This window comes from Nomascus leucogenys, chromosome 7b, assembly GCF_006542625.1.
Source record: "Nomascus leucogenys isolate Asia chromosome 7b, Asia_NLE_v1, whole genome shotgun sequence".
Taxonomy (NCBI): Eukaryota; Metazoa; Chordata; class Mammalia; order Primates; family Hylobatidae; genus Nomascus; species Nomascus leucogenys.
The window spans coordinates 96,010,964-96,032,789 of record NC_044387.1 but is presented as its reverse complement, the minus strand read 5'-3'; the positions used below and the strand labels follow the sequence as shown (position 1 = coordinate 96,032,789).

Sequence of the window (21,826 nt, the reverse complement as noted above, 5' to 3'; positions counted from 1 at the left end):
TCATCAAGTTAAAAAAAAAACCCTTTTACAGTGGAAAGAATGCTTTGAATACTAGTCAGAATAATTGAACTTAAAGCATTTTAAATCTCTGCTCAACCATTCACAGTAGAAAGTTGTAATTAAGTCATAAGATCTAGAATTCAGAAACCACGCACTCAGATTGTCTCTATGAATTTCAAACATGTATAAAGGCCAGCAGTTTTTCAGTTGACCATCATAATGAATGGCCAATTGGCTTTTGGTTTCCCAATCAGATGACTTGTGTTAAAGCCCTGGCTCCTTTTCTCCACCTTCATTTTCTCTATAATATTCAACTGTATTTTTTTGAAAATCTCCATTCTGAGAATTAATTTTCTCTACCATTATCTTTGGGTTTAGGTCTGTTTAATGTGAGTTAGATGTAATAATGACTAGGTAAAAGCGCCTATTACAATTCCTGGAACGTAGTAGGAGTTGAGTAAATGCAGATTCCTTCTCCATGTTTCCTTTCCTCTCATCGCAACACACTGTGCCCATTTAAAAAGGTGACCAAGCAATTTTCCTTGAGTCAAAGAGTCAGAATTAAAGGACTAATAACTTTTTCGAATTGTTGTAACAGTTATTTCTTAAATGTTCGTCACTTACTATATGGCATATCTTGCTGTTTATTTTTTTATGTATATGTTATGCTGTAGCTCCCTTCTCAAATTACAAATTCCTGAAGGGTAAAGATTTTATCATTTGTTCATGAACCCAACCTGCAAAGTGCTCTGAATACAAACCATTCATAGCTGATGATGATGATGATGATGATGATGATGATAATGATGATGATGATGATAATGATGATGATGATGATGGTGGTGGTGAAAGGAGAGCAGCAGGAGAAAGAGAAGGAAGAGGGGGAGGGGAAGAAAAAGAAGAGGATAAAGAGGAAGAAGAAGAGGTCAACCGTACAGACTAAAGAAAGAATAAAACACAATTTTTCCCCTAAATAGAGACAGATCTAACAGAGCAGCTAAACCTGGCTTGGGGGAATGCAGCAAGGACTCCATTTTATGCCATTAGATTTGAATTAAAAATAATTCTTTTGTACTTTGACCTGAAATATATTTAGTAGTTTGGTAGCAGCTTTCTTGAAAATGAATAGATTTTCTTTTTTTATTATTAAAGAGCCCACACATATTTTTAGCATTATGATTCTGTCAATGAAGTCAAATACATTAAACTGTCAGGTTCAGCAAATGGTTACTGAAACTTGGAAAATTATGTCTTATAGTATTTTATAATATGCTGTTAAAATTTAACAAAGTAGTTTACAAATTTGCTGACACTAGGCTTACTGTGTTCATTCGTAAGTATTGCTCGAAGAAAACAAAATTACGCAAGTAATAACAGTTTGAAATCATTGAGGACAGTTTAATAAGATAAGACCTTTTCTAGGATATGTTTAGTAATTTTCAAGGTAATGAATTTAAAAAATAACATACAATGAGTCATGAATTTTCTTTTGCCGCCTTTTATGCTTTATTTTAGTTTTTGTGTTTTAATCGGTATATAGTCTCACACAATTGGCTTATATTTTAGATGGGATCAAGACAGTATCTGAAAACAGGGCATTTGAGCTCTGGTCAATGGTATTTGAAGAGTATTTCCATCTAACCTTTCAATGCTCATCATATTTTCCCTACAATTTTGGTGTACTAATTTTTTTGATGTATTAATCACTAATTTGTGTTTTGAGATGAACTTGTGATATAATTATTTGGTGGAACCGAGAATGAATACTTGTTAAACAACTGAAATAACTTCATGTTTTATAGGCCAGTTATATAGCCAGGCTGGAATGTATAATCTTGAAGAAAGATAAGCTTATTTATTTACGTGTTACTTTTACATAGTAAATTTTTTTGCAACACTACATGAAAATTTAATTCACAAAGAGACGGCAAGCATGTATTTCCATGACTGATCTCTACAACACCGTTTAGCAACTTTAAGCCTCCTCCCAAATGATTGGGATCTGCTTATTATCCTTATGTGGAGTGTAGTATACTTACCAAAGGTCTAAAAGGAGCTACTGATTTATGACACATGTGGTTCTTTCATATCATCTGTGTATCAAGAGCGACCACTATTTTACATAAATATCAAAAATATTTTTGCCCATTGTTTCTGCTAAATTGGAAGGAAACTTTGTGTCATACTTACAGTTATATAATCATTGCAATATTTGGCCTTAACTCGGTTACTCTATTTTCTTTTAAATTCTGCAGTGATGCAAAAGCAACACCACTATAACCTAATGATGATAAGGTCTTTTCAGGCAACTGTATTACCCATGCTTGTGTCCCCCCAGGCATTCCATAGTCTTTAAAGTATTAAAAAACATAGTGTATTTATTTATCTGACATGCTCAATTTTTAAAAAATGTATCATATCCACTGGTCATTTCATTCCATCTCTATCAGATTACTGGAAAATCCTCTCCTATTAACTGATAAATGTATTTTGCTTCAGCCTCTAGGTATTAATAGATTTATTTTTTAAAGTCTACTGAGTGGTCTGTTAATTATTTGTCTATATTATAGATGTATTAGTTTGAACCATGTCAAATTACCAATATTAAACACTTTTTATCTACAAAATGGCTATTCAATATACCTATAATATTAGTGTGCTACATTTATAAAAGTTTTTAACGTGATCCTGATTTCAATGTACAAAATAGAAATATATGATGTGAAATGATTAGGATCTGCATATTATGTGGAGTGTAGTAAACTTACCCAGCATTCTCCAAAATCCTTGTGAGGTCATTAATTCACTGCTTAATTTTCCCTGTTAGCAAAAAATGGCAAACTATTTGAAGACTTTATTGTTTGACACATTTAAATTTCATGGAAAAGCTAGCATTGATCTCATTTCTTACGTTTCTTGAGTTCAATACTTGGGAGGCTTGTTAAACATAGTGCTAAGATTAACAGGTGTTTAAGACTTACCCTGCTTGTCTTAATGTAGACAGAATGTCCTTTAATCTTGAAAGTGGAAAATTTGCTTTGTTTTTCCTTAGATAGAATAACACTCCAAAAATCATTTTCCATACATGTGGCATGACTCAATGGAGTCTCAGAGCCCACAAGCTGGGAATGCCATTCTGTTCTGAGGGGGTTCTTTTTAGATCCTCTAGGATGAGTTTACAAGGCTGTTTTGTGGTCCTTGAGGGAAAATGAGTTATATACCATTTCAGTATTGAATGTAACCCAGGCATTAACCCGACCATTATTACCTCTCTGGTGATTTTGAAGTTTTATTTTGCAAGAAACAGAAGCCTTCATTGAATGGGTTTTATGATCTGTGTTTTCGAAATATAATGAAGCCATGATTTAGGCCTCAGGGTGGACAATAATGCAGTATTATGTAGGTATATCATTTTAGCTATTATTTATTAAGTGTGGGTATGGGAAACAAGTGGGGATGGCTGGGAAAGAATTTGATGCACCCGATCTCACTATAGGACAGATTAAATTGTTTTAGACAATGGCTTAGAGGTTGGAGGGTCTTTTCTCTGGCTTGGATAATTTGCATTCAGTGAAATTAAAATGATATTGATATTATCTAAAATGGACTTATATACACAGGGTTAGCATACATTGATTAAGTAAAACAATCTATACCTCTACCTAGATTTGGGTATATGCTATATAATTTTGGTTTTTTTATATTTTGTATATTGTTTTAAGCTATTTATTTTTACTTTGCACATTCTTAAATAAGATTGCTCTTCAGTTTAGCCCTCGACCACAACATTTAACCCTCAACCACAGCTTATACAGTTATTGGAATCATTTATTGACTTCCTAACCACTTTGCAATCCATATACTTTTTAAAAATATTGTACTGTCAGGATCATTTTATTTGAAATTAAAATTTTGAAACATCTTTAAAATTTAGTATTAAAAATCCCATTTAAGGGTCCATAAGAAGTTGAATGAAAAAAAGAGATAAACTTCAAAAAATATCTGAATTCTATCCTTATCAATAGTGTTTTATATTAAGCCTCTTGCTCAAGGATATTCTGTTTGTTTTTGAAAGCACTTGCTACTTTTAGGGTGACAAATGCAGTCATTTGGAGTTGTCTGTTATACCTCAGTCTTCTCCTTGACTCCAATATTTCCATTTTTACTTTTGTATATAAAAATAGCAATACTACTTCTGTGCCTCATATGCTTTTACTTTCTTGCACTAATATCAGTCTCTATTCTTAGAAGTTAAGTTTGCAAAACTGTTCTTCAATTGACTCTTAGATTCCTAGATACTTAGATTCAAGCAGTTCTTAGTGTGACAGGGGAACATTAAAGACTATGAGCTCAGTGCCTCTTGTTTTGGAAGAGGTCATTGAATGCTACTGCCCCACAGTGAGTCAAAATGAGTGGTCCAGAGTCCAAAATTAAGAACTGCGTGTATTTGTTCGCCAAAAAAGAAATGATGTCTATTATAGAAAAGGGTTGATGCCTGTGATACTCTAGGAAAGGCAGCTGACTGGAGCTCCCTAAGATAGATGAGCAAAGGGAGATTGTGAGTGCTGCCTAAGACATCCCGGGGCAGGAAAACAAGATTGGAGGAGCTATTTAAACCCACGTTGGGAAAGAACAATGTTGTTTCCAATTTTGCAAAATGAAAAAAGGAAAAAAGGAAAGGAGAGGGTAGACTCGTATATTTTAAGCCCTGTGTATCAGGCCACTGAAATCTTCGAACTCATTGCTCATAACTAGCCTCTGGCAAGGATTTCCAATTGCCTTCCTTTTGCTTTCGTGTGCAATACAGCAGAGGACGTGCCAGACAAAAACTGAATACCTCTTTTGGTGCAATATAAAAAATGCATTTTACATTTCCTTTGGTAAGATTGCTTTCCTGAGGAAATCCACTGTATTCTAAGGAGAAAATGGGACACTAAGAAATAAATATCTTTACATTTCAATTGTGGGTTACATTTGTTCTGAAAAAGAATTGACTCAGGATTAAGAGACTAACAGAAAGGACATATTTGAGAAAAGCAGTGACATTCAAAACTTACCTATCTGTGATAGTCAGTAAAAGAGTTAAGTTGCCTCTCCTTCCCCCACTAAGAAATATAATAATTAGAAAGTTAGTACAAAGTTTGTATGTGTATTTTTGATAATGTGATTCTGGTAAATATGCAAGAAATACGATATAAATTTACCACGTTGCTCATTGTTAAATCTAAATTAAGTGTCTCAAGTCTTCCTCATTCCGTAACCTAGCTTTTCAGTTTTGCTCTTTAAATGAGGCAATTATGTAAAGGAAATATTTATTTGTCTTGATAACTGGATTGTAAGTGTCATAAACAGAGTTTTCTTAGCCTTAAATAGGTGAATTGAGTGCTTTTAGGATAATGCGGGTGAATGGTAACCTTAACGTCAAGTTTAAATAACTCAGCTTCACTAAAAATTATTAAATGATGTAACAGCAACCTTTGTGAAAGGTGAGGTAGTTATGCCTTAGATCGTTATAAATGAATAATTTAGAAGAGTGATTATTAACTTTACTTTGCAATGAATGTGTTATGTTTGTGATTTGAGGTTTATTTGTCTTTGTAAGTTACACAAGTGTGGCAGTACCATATTCTGAGTAGCTCTTCAACATTAGTTTGCTTTAGCAAGCATCACCTATTTTTGATGATTACGGTACTTCATTTCCCCAACTCAAGTTTCTGATTCGGTGAGTATAGAGTGGGGCCTAGGAATCTGCATTTCTAGTACTTTCTCAGGTAATGCTATATTTGTGGATCCTGGAACCACACCTAGAGTCTTGTAGATTATTGGTTAAAAACCCTGGCAGCTTTCCCAATTGTGATTCATAATTTATATATCAAGATAAAGATATTATGGATTTGAAATCCCAAAATTTGAGAGGAAATAATATTCAGAGATTGCAATCATTTAAAATGAGAACTTTAAGGGTGTTCTGGACAACATCTCTATAATTTTGCCTTTGGAGATAAAAAGAACTTCAAAGCCTACAATCATGTACATAAGCCCTTGACTACTTCAAAAAGTATTGCGAAATGATTGGGAGGCTGTGGTGGGCAGATCACTTGAGGCTGGGAGTTAAACGATATATAGTCTTTAATCTGGATTATTTAATAGGCGTAGAAGAAAATTGCAATCATGGGATGATGGGGGAAATGGATTGAGATAGCCTATGGTTATTGAAAATGCTAATGCATGTGACGATAAAACAGTTACCATGTATTCCATATACATGGGAGCTCAATTATTTGAGGGCGGGATATAAACATTGATATCACATCACACATCGTTGCTGGTATTAATACTATTGTCAATCTCAACAGCTACCTACCCAAATATCATTAATAAATGAATTTTATGACCAAGATTATGAAAGGCCCAATGAACACTAACTCTTAATATTGGTAGTTAAAATAGTTGGTTATCAATATTGTGACTGAATAAGACCATAGAGCATCTTTCATCCACAAATAAAATGAATAAAATGAAAGTAGAAAGTGTAACTATTGGTATCCCAGCTATTACCATGTGCTGTTGAATTATGTATTTGGTTTCTGGCATTATTTGGTTCAATTTTACATGTGTTAGTTATCTAGAAGAAATAAAATGACTAGCAGCTTTTCATACATTGGTATGGAATATGATATTAAATTTGCCAGTATTTTTTTAGAGAAGAGAATCCTTAGTAATCTGAGAGAATTGAGTACCTACTAAAAACAACACAGAATGGCATAGGATTAACACACACACACACACACACACACACACACACACACACACACACACAAACAATTCAGGACTTATCAGAAATGTTAGAAAATACTGTTTTGGGTCAGAACAACTTTCAAAGCATGTTTAGACAGGAAAGAAATTGTGAGGTTTAATTCCTAGGGGTAGCACTGAGAGGAAGGTAGTCTTCAAGCTCCTTCATTGGTGCATGCTGTTTGCTTCATAGTTTTTGAACTAATTAATATATAATGAGTTCCCGTAGGAATTAAACTTCACAACTTCTTCCAGAATTCCCAGATGTAAATATCACTCCTAAATTATAATCCGCATTAGGCAAAACAACATAAAAGTATTGTGAATGCAATCAAATAGGGTGAGTGGTTTGTATTTTAGTTTTTACGTACTTACAATGAAAAACACTGAAGTAGCAGAGGGAAGGTAGTGTAAATAAACAGAACTATTCAAACATAAATTTATATTCTAACTCTGCTATATACTGGTTGTGTTTTTAGGCAGGTGACTTAACTTCTGATCAAGAGACTTAATTTTTTCATCCATCAAGTAGGAAGAAAAGTATCTATATGCTGGCATTGTTGAGATATTTAGAAATCATTGAATGCACTGATTGGTAAACTAGAGATGATCAAAATAGATTTTTATTCATCTTTAAGATTATATTATTATCTTCATTCATCATGTTATATCACCTCCTTGTCCATGCTAAAAGCCATTTACTTCCAATGTTTGTGATTGTATGTAACACAAATATAACTCTTATTGATAAATAAGATAAGTAGATAATAAGTTTAGAATGACTAGTTGCTAGCCACTCTTCTAAGTGTCACTGGGCAAGGCAGACTACATTATAAAGCTTTTGATGTAGAAGTGGTGGAGACAGAGAGCAACTAAAACAGTGTCCACACATAAATAAATAGAGATTTAAGAAAATATCAGTGATATAGTTTGAGAAAAACAGGGTGGCCTGTTAGAAAGTGACAAGATTGCAATTAAGCTGTTAGTTACAGCTGCAGTCTCATATGAAGGTTCAGTTGGGGTGGGGGGAGGAATCTGCTTAGTGGCTCACTCAAGTGATGCCTTGTTGGCAGACCTGGTCCTGTACCACATGAACCTCTCCACAGGGCCGTCTCATGCCATGGTGCCTGGCTTCTCCAGAGCAAAGGATCTAAGGTAGATTGGGAGAGAGATTCCATGTAAGTTGGAAGCCACAGTACTTTTACTTATTTTATTTTATTATATTTCATTTTATTTTGAGACAGGGTCTTGCTCTGTCGCTCAAGCTGGAGTAAAGTAGTGATTATGACTCACTGCAGCCTCAAACTCCTGGGCTCAAGTGATCGTCCCACCTCCGCCTCCTCCCAGCTGGGACCACAGGTGTGTCCCACCATGCCCAGCTAACTTTTTAAAAGTTTTTGTAGAGATAGGGTCTCAGTATGTTGTGCAGACTGGTCTCAAACTCCTGGTCTCAAGCAATCCTCCCTCCTCGGCCTCCTAAAATGTTGAGATTATAGGCATGAGCCACCATGCCTGGCCCACAGTGCTTTTATAAGGTAATCTTGGAAGGAACATTTCATTGCTTCTGCCATATTCTATTCATTAGAAGCAAGTCAAAAAGTGCAACCCTTACTCAGGTGGAGCAGATTTCGGAAAGACATGAATGCTGCTAGGAAGGGATTATTGAGTGCCCTCGAAGAGGCTGTCTGGCTCAGATAGCCATAGGTATCTCAGATGCAATATGTCCAAAATTGAATTTATCAACTGACTGCTGAATCAACTCTACATCCTTTGTTCTTGACTTCCATCACATCTGTCATCATTTATGTACACTGTGTCCCAAGCTAGAAGTTTACAGGTCATCACTAATGCCTTTCACACTTTCCTTTATATTTAATGGGTTATCAAATGCTTTCACTTCAGAAATGTCTCCTAATTCCGGATTCTCATCTTTATGTACTCAGTAATGTAATCGACTATTTCCTTAAGCTATTGAGGTTGTCTTTATTATGCTTCTCTTCATCCAATCTCTATTCACTTTAATTAGAAAAATTTCTCTCAAACAAACTATAGTCATGGATTCTGTTGCTAAAAGGCTTCCATTGTTTATACTACCTATAAAATTAAATCCATTAGCTTTATTTTGGCATATCAAGCCCTTTATAATATGGCCCAAAGCAAAGTTTCTAGGCCTATTACCCAATCTTATCATTCAGCATTGAAATAGTCTCTCGGCATACCCTCACGTGATGTGTGCAGGCCCATCCTGATTTCTTTTCCATCTTCTTTCTTACCGACCATGCCTCAACCAGTACTTCATTAGGAAGCTTTTTCCAGGCTTCCATGTTCATCATAAGTCATGCAATTCCCCAGGTTCCAGCACATTTCTATAATGTCATGCAGCTCATTGAATTATCAGCTTCATTTTTTCTATTTCTATGCTATGCTTTTAGAATAACTTCTGAGCAATATTAATCTTGAATTCAAAGTTCTGAACAGGATAGTATAATGATTGACAATAAATACTGAGTGAATAAACAATTCCTTGTTTAAGTTATTGTGTGTAATTGCACTATATCTTTGAAAGGAAATATTTAAACTACAGAAGGTCCAAAGAAGGGCTATGAACAAGTAAACATTTGATTGTGGTTTCTATTAGGGACTCACATATGTAAATCTAAAGAAATTATATGAATATTTAACACTTGTTGAGATAATCTCATTTGCTAAGCACTGTTTCAAGTGCATTATATTTATTAATTTACATAATCCTCACAATAACTATGCAAATAACATATTTTTATTACTCTTATTTTATGGATGAAGATGCTAAGACCCAGAGATTTTTGATAATTTTTCCAAGGTCACTCAGTAGTAAGTGGTGAAGTTCTTCTTAGGCCTGTCAATGTAGATCCAGATACTCTGTATTACTCTAGAAGGAAAATGGTTTCCAAAGATGCATCCAAATCAAGGTGACATAAATTGACAAAGGTTAAAAAGTAAAATGAACAAAGACTAAAAGTCAAAAGACTAATTAGGATAAATGGATGAAATTATATTTGTGAACCAAGAGGATCAGAATTTACAATATCATAAAAAAGTATTTTAAAATATTTTCCCTCTAAATACCAGAAAGAATTTTGGCAGCTTACCAGAGTTTAAAGAGGGAAAGAACTCCTACTATCATCAACAATGGGAAATGCATTTCTGGAAGTCAAGACATCAGATGATCCAAGTAAAAAGTATAAGTAGTGTCTAATGTGCAGAAGAATTCATGGATCTCGGCCAGGTGTAGTGGTTCACACTTGTAATCCCAGCACTTTGGGAGGCCGAGGCAGGTGAATCAACTGAGGTCAGGAGTTTGAGACCAGCCTGGCCAACATAGCGAAACCTTTCTCTAATAAAAATACAAAAATTAGCTGGGTGTGGTGGTGCGTGCCTATATTCCCAGCTAACTCAGGAGGCTGAGGCAGGAGAATCACTTGAACCTGGGAGGCAGAGGTTGCAGTGAGCCGATATTGCACCACTGCACTCCAGCCTGAGGGGCACAGCAAAACACCGTCTCTAAATAAATAAATAAATAAATAAATAGAATTCATGGATCTCTTACAGACTATTCCAGCATGTTCTTAATTGCTGTAAGATAGGGTCGGTGGGTATCCAGGCCATCTCCACCAACAGGGTCCTGGATAGCTCAGAGGAAGAGCATTCATATTGTATGATGCCATAGAACATCTTTCAGAAGGGCAGTTATTATTAATTTTTTGGAAGAGTTCTATCAAAAATAATATAGTCTGTAATAGTAGGCTCATCTGTACTAGTTAAAGAATGTATTAGCATGGATAACTTTTTAAGATATAATGGTAAATGAAAAACCTAGGACCACAAGCACAGACCACCATGCCTGGCTGATTTTTGTATTTTTTATAGAAATGGGGATTCACCATGTTGGCCAGGCTGGTCTGAAACTCCTGGCCTTAAGTGATCTGCCTGCCTCAGCCTCCTAAAGTGCTGGGATTACAGGCATGCATCACCATGGTCGGCCACATTGTCAACTTTATCATTGCTTGTTATATTATTTGTTTTATGTTTGAAAGGTTTCTTAATATAAATATTTAAAAGTAAAGGCATTATGAATACAATAACATGAGAATCCCATGTGTATTTCTGTCTTTAATTTCAATATTTCCTTGGAAATTGGCAAATAAACTTTCTGATCAGATGTCAAAGAATTATAAGTTAAATTCCAAAATAAAGAGTTTTACATTGTATCTTAAAATATAAACTTATTAAGCAAAATGGAATTTAACATCTCAAATTTTACTAATATTCATCAATTATAATTATCAGTGGATGTATTCTAAGTAAATTAGTTATTTTGAAAAATAATGCCATTCTCAATTTTATAGAGTATCTTTACAAGAAAGCATGCATTTCCCAAGTCCATTAAAAATAAATGTATTACCAGGGCAGTAAAAAATATATAGGATTGCCTCTTCTTTTTGGCTATTTTCTTCATTTAATTATTTTCTAATCTTATTTTTTATTTTTAAAAGTACTTGAAAGAGTAGACACCAAATATCCAGTGTAAAACTTTAGAATAAAGAAAAAGATATAACCCACACTGTGAGCTTAGTACTTTCTACACATCTAACTTAACTTTTTATTGGCATGGCAATTTCAATCCAATGCATAATCAGAAGAAATAAACAGTATATGTTACTAGCAGTAAACAGAGGGATTGAACAGATGAGCTTAAAATTTTTTAGCACATATGAGTTGGAAATTAAAGAGACTGAAATATATTTTTATAATAAGATCAAATTACTTAAACCAGAGTCAATAACTGTTATACTATAAACAAATACAATCATTTATTTGTAGCTTTATAAATTCTTTTATGTCAATGCTAATTTTACTGATGACTGCTTAGGTCTTATGAGGACTCCTCAGGTTATATGATTAATAACTAAATATGACCACAGGCTATGGTATCAAAGCATCAATTTGATTTAAAATATAGGCTCCCCATAAATATTTTAATATATGGAAGGAAGTATTTCTGGGAGTGTAGAAGAACAGTATGTCAATTTTCAGAAGGCATAAAAGCCACAAAATATTTGGAAACTAGTTTGCTCTTGTTACAGAAAAGTGTGTGTGTGTGTGTGTGTGCGTGAATAAACAGGTAAAATATGAATGTCTCTATTTTGTAATAAATATTGCTTCTGGATGTTTTAGATGAGTGCTTTCATTTTGATATAATCATTTTGTTAGTAGTCTCCATCTATTAAGTAAGAGAAAATTGAATCTCTTCTCTGTTATGTGGATGAAGATGGTGACTGCAATCAATTTCTGAGTTCAATTTTAAATATGCAAATTTAACCTTTTATAAATTGCTCTTACTTTACATATAGGGACATTTATGACAATACATCCAACAGTCTGTGAATTAATGTCAAATAATGAAGCAAGCTCCAAATTGTGTGACTGCCACCAGTTGACTGGGTGGCATATGGCAAGTCACTTAACCTCTGAGACCTTAATTTTCCTATTTGCAATGCTAAGGAGTGGTGCTAGAGTTCCATGTCTATGCTTCTACTAATTTTAGATGCATTTCTTAAAACTGATATTTTCAAGAGTAGTGTAAAAACATTATTAAATTCTTTTCATCTTGCTAGAACAAGAATATCTTTTCTATTTATACATTTTATTTATTTCTACTTGTTTTAATAAAGCCCATCTGCCATCTGATTTATTTATTAAATAAACTCATCTGAGAATCAATTTTATTTTACCTAATAGATAGAGGCTATGCATAACATGATTATAAGTTGCGAAAAAAATGGAACTCTAGTCCAAAAGACCTAGGAAAAAGATTTGCCAGAAAATAGGTACATTCATATTGTATTTATTATTTCTTTTTTTCTTTTCTCTCTCTCTCTCATACACACAACCACTCCCCATTAAAGCAAACTTTAATTGTAAATATAGTAAATACCCAAGCGAAGCTAAAACATTTTGTATGTTATATATCTAAAGGATTAGTTTAAATATCTGTTTCAACCTAGTGCTAACGTCTATGCTTTCTTTTCTTCCTCCCTAAAAGAAGGAACAAAATATCTTTTAGGCAACGAATAGATAATTTCATCATGTTGCAAAGTCCTTTAATTCATGGCATTTGTTGTTCTTGGTTTTCAAATGAAGGCTTTTTAAAACAATAACCAAAAAGATATACAACTTTCCCTATGCCTTCATAAACTTCCATTGTACAATATGAAATTAAAATCATGTTGAGATAGGGTGACTTCCATTTTGGAGAATATGGTATCCTTATATCATGTACATCCCAGTGTCATTTGCTTTTGTAGTGAAAGAGAAGCTAAAATATATTGACTTCAGGCATTTCTTATAGAAAATACATTCATAAAGATAACAGTACCTAAGACAGAGGATAAAAAGAATCATACTTGTGATAATAGCATTTTAGTTATTTTAAAAACTGATGGTGATCTTACTGCAAGCATCTCTACAGGGCAGTCTCAGGAAATCTCATTAATGTGTTAGCCCCTTTATTTTGCTGGTGAATTTGTTGACAGAAAGTAATTGGGTCACTGTATTGAAATGCCCCATGTAAGCTCAGAATTCTCTGTGTTGGTTGGCATGACAACCACAGTGGTCGATTAAACATGCTCAGAAATTGGGAACCTCGGCTTCTCAGAAGCTGTTAACTAGATGGAGAATAAAAAACTGTGTAGATAATGGCAAATTGGGCAGAAATTTCTAAGAATTGCCTTGAATGTGCTATTATACATTTATTTATGTAGTGCTAACAAGATAACTGTATGTGTAAAAAGCTAGATATTTAAAAATTCACTTAGATGATTACAAAATATAGTTTTGATTTGATGTGTATTTTAATAAGAAAAGGTTGAAACAGCCTTGCAGTATTAAGGACTTTATTAAAGATAATTCTGATATTACTCAAAACATATATATTTGCTATCAATGGCAATTTCTATTTAGCTCTTTCCCCTTGTAAATGATTTTGTGAGGTGCCTGGCAGATGATATCTGCAGATGGCATACAAAGGCACATTGGCACACAGGAACAGCCTTTGCTGGCCAGTTCTGCCATAGCCAAATTTAGGGAGCAGGAAGATGGTAAAAGGACAAATCATTAAGGAGAGAAACAGAGAGTTGGTTTGATGGTATGACTCACTAATATCTTTTTTCTTCTATATTTTAACTCCCTTCCTTTGGCCGGTAGATAACTGTTAACATAAAGACAAAATTTGGAGATAGAAAATTAAAGCCAGTTATCATGTCCTAGGACACAATTCATGTTTTTTTGTTATTGATGTTCCTTGATTTCTCATACCTCAGAAAACATTTAGGCTAGGAGAAGCAATTGACTTTCTAGGAAGTATTATTTTAAAAAATTAACCTGCTTTTATGAGGATAGTAATAAAAACAAGATAAATTGAAGATAACGGATTTACAGCTTCTGCAATTGAGTTTAGTTGCCAAGACAATCAATATGTGAGATCAATGAAGGGGACATGTCTTAATTTTATTATTTCTTATTAGTATGCTTGTATTAAAATTCAAACATGGATGTTTTGATTAACCAAGAAGCAGAATATGGATATCAACTATAAAAATAAATATTTTAAATAGGCCACATTTATTCCAAAAATCTATTGTTGAAATAAATTTTAAAAACCATTATTCATTATAGCACTTTTAAAAAGAAGACGTATTAAAGATCATCTTTGTTCTGCAAAAGTAAATTAACTGTGTAGGATTAGGAACTAATTAGTGATAGAACTGGGCCTAAAACCCTGCTGGCCTCATTCAAATGCAGACTCTTTTTACAGCACCATGGTGCCTTCTAATCCCACTACCATGCACACTGTGGTCAAAACACGTTAACTTCCTACTTCCAGGAGATGTTCATTTAGTGTAAATGAAACCAGCACTGTTTTATTTTCATATTCCTCATTTTCTTTCTTTATCATAGTTCCTTGTATGGAGCTATGGCTCTAATTTATTACATTATGAACCAGTTTTTGTTTGCTTAAATTTTTAGATAGCCTTATTAATGCCTTCATTCTATTTATATGTCTGATTTGTTCATTAAGAACTGTTAAAGGGTGGATAGGTTTAAGTATTTGCCCATCATTGGGTGGTATTTTAAAATTTACTTCTGAAACAAAATCCACTTCTGAAATTCCCCTGTAACACTATAGATGCATGATTCTGTAAAATTTTCATTTTCTGCTAAGCAAATAATTAACAGTAATAAAATCTAGTTTCAGTTTAGTTTATAACTGTCTCTTACATTAAATTTTCTAGGTTTGGGGATAAGGGTTTTGTCTGTGTTGTATTTGCATCTGTATGATGCTTTGATTGCTTTGATTAAAGCTTTTCAAGTATTGGGATTCAAAACAGTTATTTAAAAAAAATCAGTGGTCTGTATATTTCTACTTTTATTTCTATTAATAAAACAGACTGAATATACCTTGCCAATTTAAAGAAATTTCTTTGAGAAACAACTGACTGTTTTCCTTGATTTCAGGATTGAAAATACATGTATCTCTTACTGTTCCTTTTGTTTTTCTTGCGTATCAGTTAAAAATCTTCGCTTTCATCCTCCTTTGTTTATTCTTTAAATCTATTTTCAGACGTTTCTCCTTTTCCTTTCTGTTGTTTGGTCTCTTCTCTGTCTTGCTCTTCCCTATTCAGACACATCCTCTCTCTCCCCTTTCCATTTGCTTTGACTAGACTAACACATATTAATGAATATCCACAAAGGGACAAAAAGAGGCTGGAGGAGGAGGGTGAGGTGGAGAAGCGAGGTGCTAGCAAAATCAAATCTGAAATAAAGGATGAGAAGAGTGTAGTTGGAAAAAATGGAAAAAATGGGGAAGAAAAGATGAAACAATGGAAAAGTGTAATTTTCATAACTTAAAACATCAGAGTATGTATGTATGACTTTTTTCGTCTTCATAAGATTGATTTGTTCATTCATTCAACATTTAATAAATATATAACAAGCGCCCAATGTGGGCCAGCTGTAATCAAATTGCTGGGAAGACAGCAATTAAAAACAAGCTAACAAGCCAAAACCAGCCTTCATGGAGCCTATATTCTAGTAGGTAAAACTGTCATTTTAAAATGGTGCTTTATATTGCTTGTGAATATTCTTGCTTCAGAAGTGAGAGCAAAAGGAACAGATTTTTCCAAGAAAATTATGTCTTTCATATATTAAATTTGTCTGACTAGGAAGAGTTATGTCAGTAAAGCAATTAGATACATGGGTTGTGATTTGGGGAAAAAAGCTGGATTAGAAATCTGTACTTGTAAATCATCAAGAAGTATGCAATCATTGGTGATGTTGATACTGATGAAATCAACCTAAAGGTGGAACAAAAAGGACCAAAAATAGTGACTTAAAAAAACAATTTAGAAAAAATCTCAGAACAGGAAATAAAATGTTAAATTGTCACAAAAGAGAGCTTGTGCCCTTGAATCAAGGGAGAATAGAGTTCACAGGGAGCGAGTGGCCAGCAGCGTCACACTTTTATGACAGACCTGGAAGGTAAGATCAAGGGTGACTTTGGTGGGAGTATTATCAGTGAAACTATTGAGAAAATCATTTCTGCTTTATTCTCTGTAGTACATACCTCATTAAATACATTATCAAAGCTTTAAGATGAATTTCATTAATTGGCATGTCACATCCAATGAAAGAGGTGCTATTTTTTGGTGTTGTTCGATCTTTCATAAGGATTTGAACAGTCATATGTATCAAGGGTAAAAAAAAAAAAAAAAGAACAGAGGGAGAAATAGAAAAACAAAAGGAAAAAAATAAAAAAACAAACACCAAGATTATAGGTTAAAGGAAAACTCGCAGAGGGAGGTCAGTTGTAGGAGGGAATGCCGTCCAGCAAGTGGCTGGAAAGGTTAATAAACACTTTTAAAGAAGACCACAGATATTTTTCTTTCTCTTTAAAGAATAAAGTTTAGCCTTGCTCCTTGAATTCAAAGAAAGAAAGTTTGGCTAAGTCTCATTTTGTGTGTGCTCGGTCTTAGGTTTCTGTTGGAGAAAGAATTGTGGTGAAATTAGTCTGGAGGGTTTGTGCAGAATGGATTAGAGAGTGAGACTAGAGGTGGATGATGATAGAGGCCAGACCAAGGGAAAAGCCATAGAATGAAAGGGTGCAACTGACTCAAGGGAACATGGACAAGAAGAACTGATAAGGCACATATCATATTAGTTCTGAGGAAGAAGGGAACGTCTAGACTCAAGGTGCTTTCATGTGCTTGAGTGATAAAGAGAATACAGAAACAGCAATGGCAGGATAAGGTGCTGGGTAAAGGAAAAAATGTCTTATTTTAGACATTTTGAGTTTGAAGTGACACTAAGACACCATATGGGGATGAAAATAGACAATCAGAAGTGAGGGACTGAAATAAGTAGAGGGGGCAAAGGTTCAGCATGGAAACTTTGTAGATGCCCAAATTGATGTAATTGGAGGGAGGAGAGTCAGGAAAAGGGAGAGAAAAAGGCTAATTTGGATCAAATGCTACCTGCCAACTGAATAACTGCTATTCATTTTTCAAAAAAAAAAAAAAAAAAAAACCTTTCCTGACCTTCAAAAAAGATGATGTTATTTGTAAGTGTCTCTGTCTGAGATTTTAAACATTCTCAATTCATGGTGTTTGTAGTGTCCCAGTAATTTCTCCTCATGGTGTCTCTAAGTCAAAAGAAACACCTAGCACTTTTAAGTTAATGGATGTCACTGTGTTTTCTGTTGAAAGTTTAAAATATCCAGCAATATCCTGTGAGTTTGCTGCCGCTCTGTGAGATGCCTCGGGTCACAGCTTGGAAACTATAGGTTTATGCTATGCTCTCTCATACTTTTTTTCTTTTTTCTCTATCGAAGTGTTTATGGCACTCTATTATAATTGCTTCTGTAATTATCTGTCTTTCTGATTGGACTGAGTCTGCAAACTACATGAGGAAAGAACCATTTCCATCTTGTTCCTCATTGAATCCACCTTGCCCAGCCATGGTGATCGGCTTGTGGCACGTGTTCTGTAACTAGCTGTTGAATTAATCACAGTTATGAGGGGAGTAATCTTATTTGTCTTTATATACAGTGCTGATTTGTCTGCATCTATTTTTCAAACCCTAAATTATTTTCTGGCATATTTCTTTTAGTAGAATTATTCTAACGATCTATGTGAAATCTGTTGACAACATATGAGTAGTATGAATGCAAATGCTAAAAAAGGTGTTTCTTCTTCAATTCTGCCTAAGAGGGGAAAGGGTTTCAAAGAATAATCAGTTTGGGTAACTGTTAAGGGTGATTTAGAGGAGATGAGAATAATAACTATAACAATAGTTAATATTAATATAATGTGGTTACTAATTCTATTCTCCCAATAGCTGTTGGAGGCATGACGCGTAACAAAATACCGCAAAGTTAGTAGCTTAAGACATTCATTTATTATTTTTCACAGTTACATGGGTTGTCTGATTCATTCTTCTGTTCTATGTGATGCTGGCTGCAAGATGCTGGGACATCTGCAGTCTCCTCAGAGCTTGACTGGGCTGGAATGTCTAAGAGGGCTCAGTTGATGCTGGGTGATGGCTGTGAGCTTAGCTGAGACTCCACGCCAGAATTCCCAGGTGTGGTCTGTGCATGGAATTTGAACGTTTCATAGCATGGCGACTGGACTTGGTCAGGGGACATCCCCAGAGCAAGTGATCTTAGAGATTAAGGCAACAGTCGCAAGGCTTCTTATGATCTAGCTTTGGAAATGGGAGAAATTCACTTCTGTCACATTGTACTTGCAAAGCCAAGTCACTCAAGCTAGCTCAGCTTCAAGGAGGGGGAATTAGATTCTATGTTTCCATGTAATTGGCAGCATGCATATACAGAAATGGGATGAATTGAAATCTTTGACTATTATCAAATGTAGGTACAATTACTTTTCTTACTAGGATTGAGGCAATTGATTTATAGAGAGGCTAGTAACTTAATTTGATAGTGGATAAGTGCAATGGCCAGTACTGGTACTTAGAGAATTTACTCCCAAGAGTCTGTGTCTTTAATCACAACCGAGTATTGCCTCAGCCTCTAGCAATACTGTTCATTCTCATATATGATTACACAAACACACACACACACATACACACACACACTTAGCATATTTAGAGGTCATGATGCTAATGATGCTATTGACTATAATCATTGTAATTTGTTTTTGACTAGTTCATTAGAATTCACATTCATTATTTTATTTACTCATGAGATGAATTTCTCCTTCAGTTGTTTAATTTTGAAATAAGTTTACATTTACAAAAGCATTGCAAAGATAGTACAGAAACTTGAATTATACACTTAAACCAGCTTCCTCTAATGTTTACATAACCATCGTACATTAATCAAAATTAATACATTAACATTGATATGATAATCTCCAATTAACTATAGACTTGATTTGGATTTGCTAATGTTATCTACTAATTATCTGCTAATGTCACTTAATGTTCTAGGATACAATCCAAGAAACTATTGTTGCATTAGTTTCCTACAGGCTGTGACAGTGTTTCCATATTTCTTTGTTTTACATGACCTGACACTTTTGAAGAATACTAGTCATGTATTTTGTAGAATTGCCCTCATTCTGTGTTTGTCTGACATTCTCTCATGATTAGAATGGGGTTATATATTTGGGGGAAGACTAGGACAAAAGTGATGTGCCTCTCTCATCACTTCATATCCAGAAGCACATATTATCCACCTTATTTATTACTGGGAATATTAACATTGATCACTTGGCTAAGGTGTTGTCTACTAGGTTACTTCACTATGAAGTTACTATTTTTCCTTTTTCAAACTATGTATGTTAAAAAAGTGAGACATTCTGTCTACATTACACTTTTAAAGAGAGGTGATAAGCTCCACTTCCTAGACGAAGGGATATCAAAAAATTTGTGGACATATGTTAATACTGCCATTGTAATTGGTAGATATTTCGGAGAAATACTCTGAGGCTATGCAAATAGAATGATTCTCATAAAATGAATTTGAGTCTTTATTTTTCTCCTCTGATTTCAAGTTTTTGTTACAAAATTTATTTTTCTAATTTTTTTGTCTGTAAATATTGTGATATAATGTGACAAAATGGAAATCCATAAAATATTACCAACAATTCTTATCAATCTGTACAAATTCAAATACAATCCATTTCCCAATTAAAGTATAAAACATTTAAATGATACAATTCATTTATTCCATTTACTAGCTCTGCCTTAAGGAATTGAATCAAAGTATGCATTCATTTTATTTAATTATATCAAAGCATATAATTTGGCACAAATAATAGGCTTTAATATTATGCTTTGAAAATTTTGCATTAAGTTGTATGTTAAGCTTCTTTCATATTATTTAACTTGGTATTCCACAAATACTGAATTTCCTCACTAATTTAATTTATGAAATATTGAAGTCAAAAGGATTAAAAGAATTTCTGATGAAAATGGAGAAAAATATAACATCATGAATAATTCACAATTGTTCTATTCCTTTGTCCATTATTTTAAAAAAATTATTGGCAAAATTAATGTGACTTAATAGAAAACAAATTCTATTAGAGTTAAGTTTCTTATGTAGATGAAAATAGGGTGACAAGGCAGTGCCCGATTATTTAATAATTTATGTTTATGTTTAGAATCCTTACTATTATGACAAAGGCAAAAAAATTTTTAAATTACTTTTTTAAAAAAGTTAATTGAAAACATTTCTCATTTTGATAAACAAAACAAGGTCACAAGCAAATTAAATAAACTATCATTAAACTAGAAAATTTCAAAAATAATTTAATATCGTTACTTTATGAGTTTTGCTCCATCGTTGCTAATAACTTACGACAATAAATTTTTTCAGATTTCTATTACAGACATAGATATTACCATGTCTGTGTTAATTTTACTCAGTGTATTGACAACAAAATAATCTTAAATATTTATTTTAAAATGATGGTATATAAAGAGTATTTTAGTAGTTCAAATGGTAACATCATATATTAAAGAAAGAAATGAGAATAATTATTTTCACTACTTAATTTTGACATTTATTTATTAATAAGTTCTATTTCTTAAGCTATGTCCAATAAATAATGTAGTTTATACTACTTGTGGAATGTAAGTAGTTTAAATGTATAAGGTAGTAACAACCTATCTATAATTTCCATGGCTTGTCTTTCTACTAGTTAATCGGATGTAATAAACTGACATAAACTGGAGAGTATAGTTGCATTTGAGTTTTATTAATTTGCTACATTGTATTAAAAAGGACCATCAAGAAAACAATGATGAACAAAGCATCATTTCCATCTTTGAAAAACATATTAGAGATATGTAAGGGGAGGAAGACATGACGTAGCACTTTTACCTTACAGGACTGGGTATAATTTCCTTTGTATTCTTTCAGTTGAGATTTTAGAGAGATTCTGCATAAATGTGACTTTTTTGTAGGAACCTTCAAGGATGATTAAGATTTTGAAGGGTGAAAGTAGATGGCATGGTATTCCACAATGAAAAATAGCCCCAGCAAAAGCCTAGGTGGGTGAGGGAAAAAAATTGCTGAGAAACACAGAGATACTCTCCTTGTTTATCCTAGAGTATATGGAAGAATGGTCTCTGAAATAAAATTGGGGTCAGATAATGGGAAAATTTTAGCCTAAACTTTTTAGAGTTTAGCAGAAAATTGATAATAATAACAATGCTGTGATTATTATAGCCAACACTTGTAGAGCCTTACCATGATTCAGCCTTGCAAGAATCCAGTAAGATAGACACCATTATTATTTTTACATTTTATGGTTGAGAAACCTGAGGTTTCAAGGTATTTTAGGACTCGCCCTTTTTGCTCGTGATCATTGTGCTAGACGACCTTTGAATCTTTATGAAAATGTGTTATACTGTAAAACCATGCTTTAAAAAGGGATCCAGAAATGTATACTGGAGGAAATATTTG

At 33.6% G+C, this 21,826-nt stretch overlaps 1 protein-coding gene across 3 annotated transcripts in view; it reads left to right on the top strand.

Moving 5' to 3' along the window:
• Positions 1 to 21,826, top strand: part of GPM6A (glycoprotein M6A) — a 370,645-nt gene that overhangs the window by 199,599 nt on the left and 149,220 nt on the right. The window lies entirely within an intron of this gene.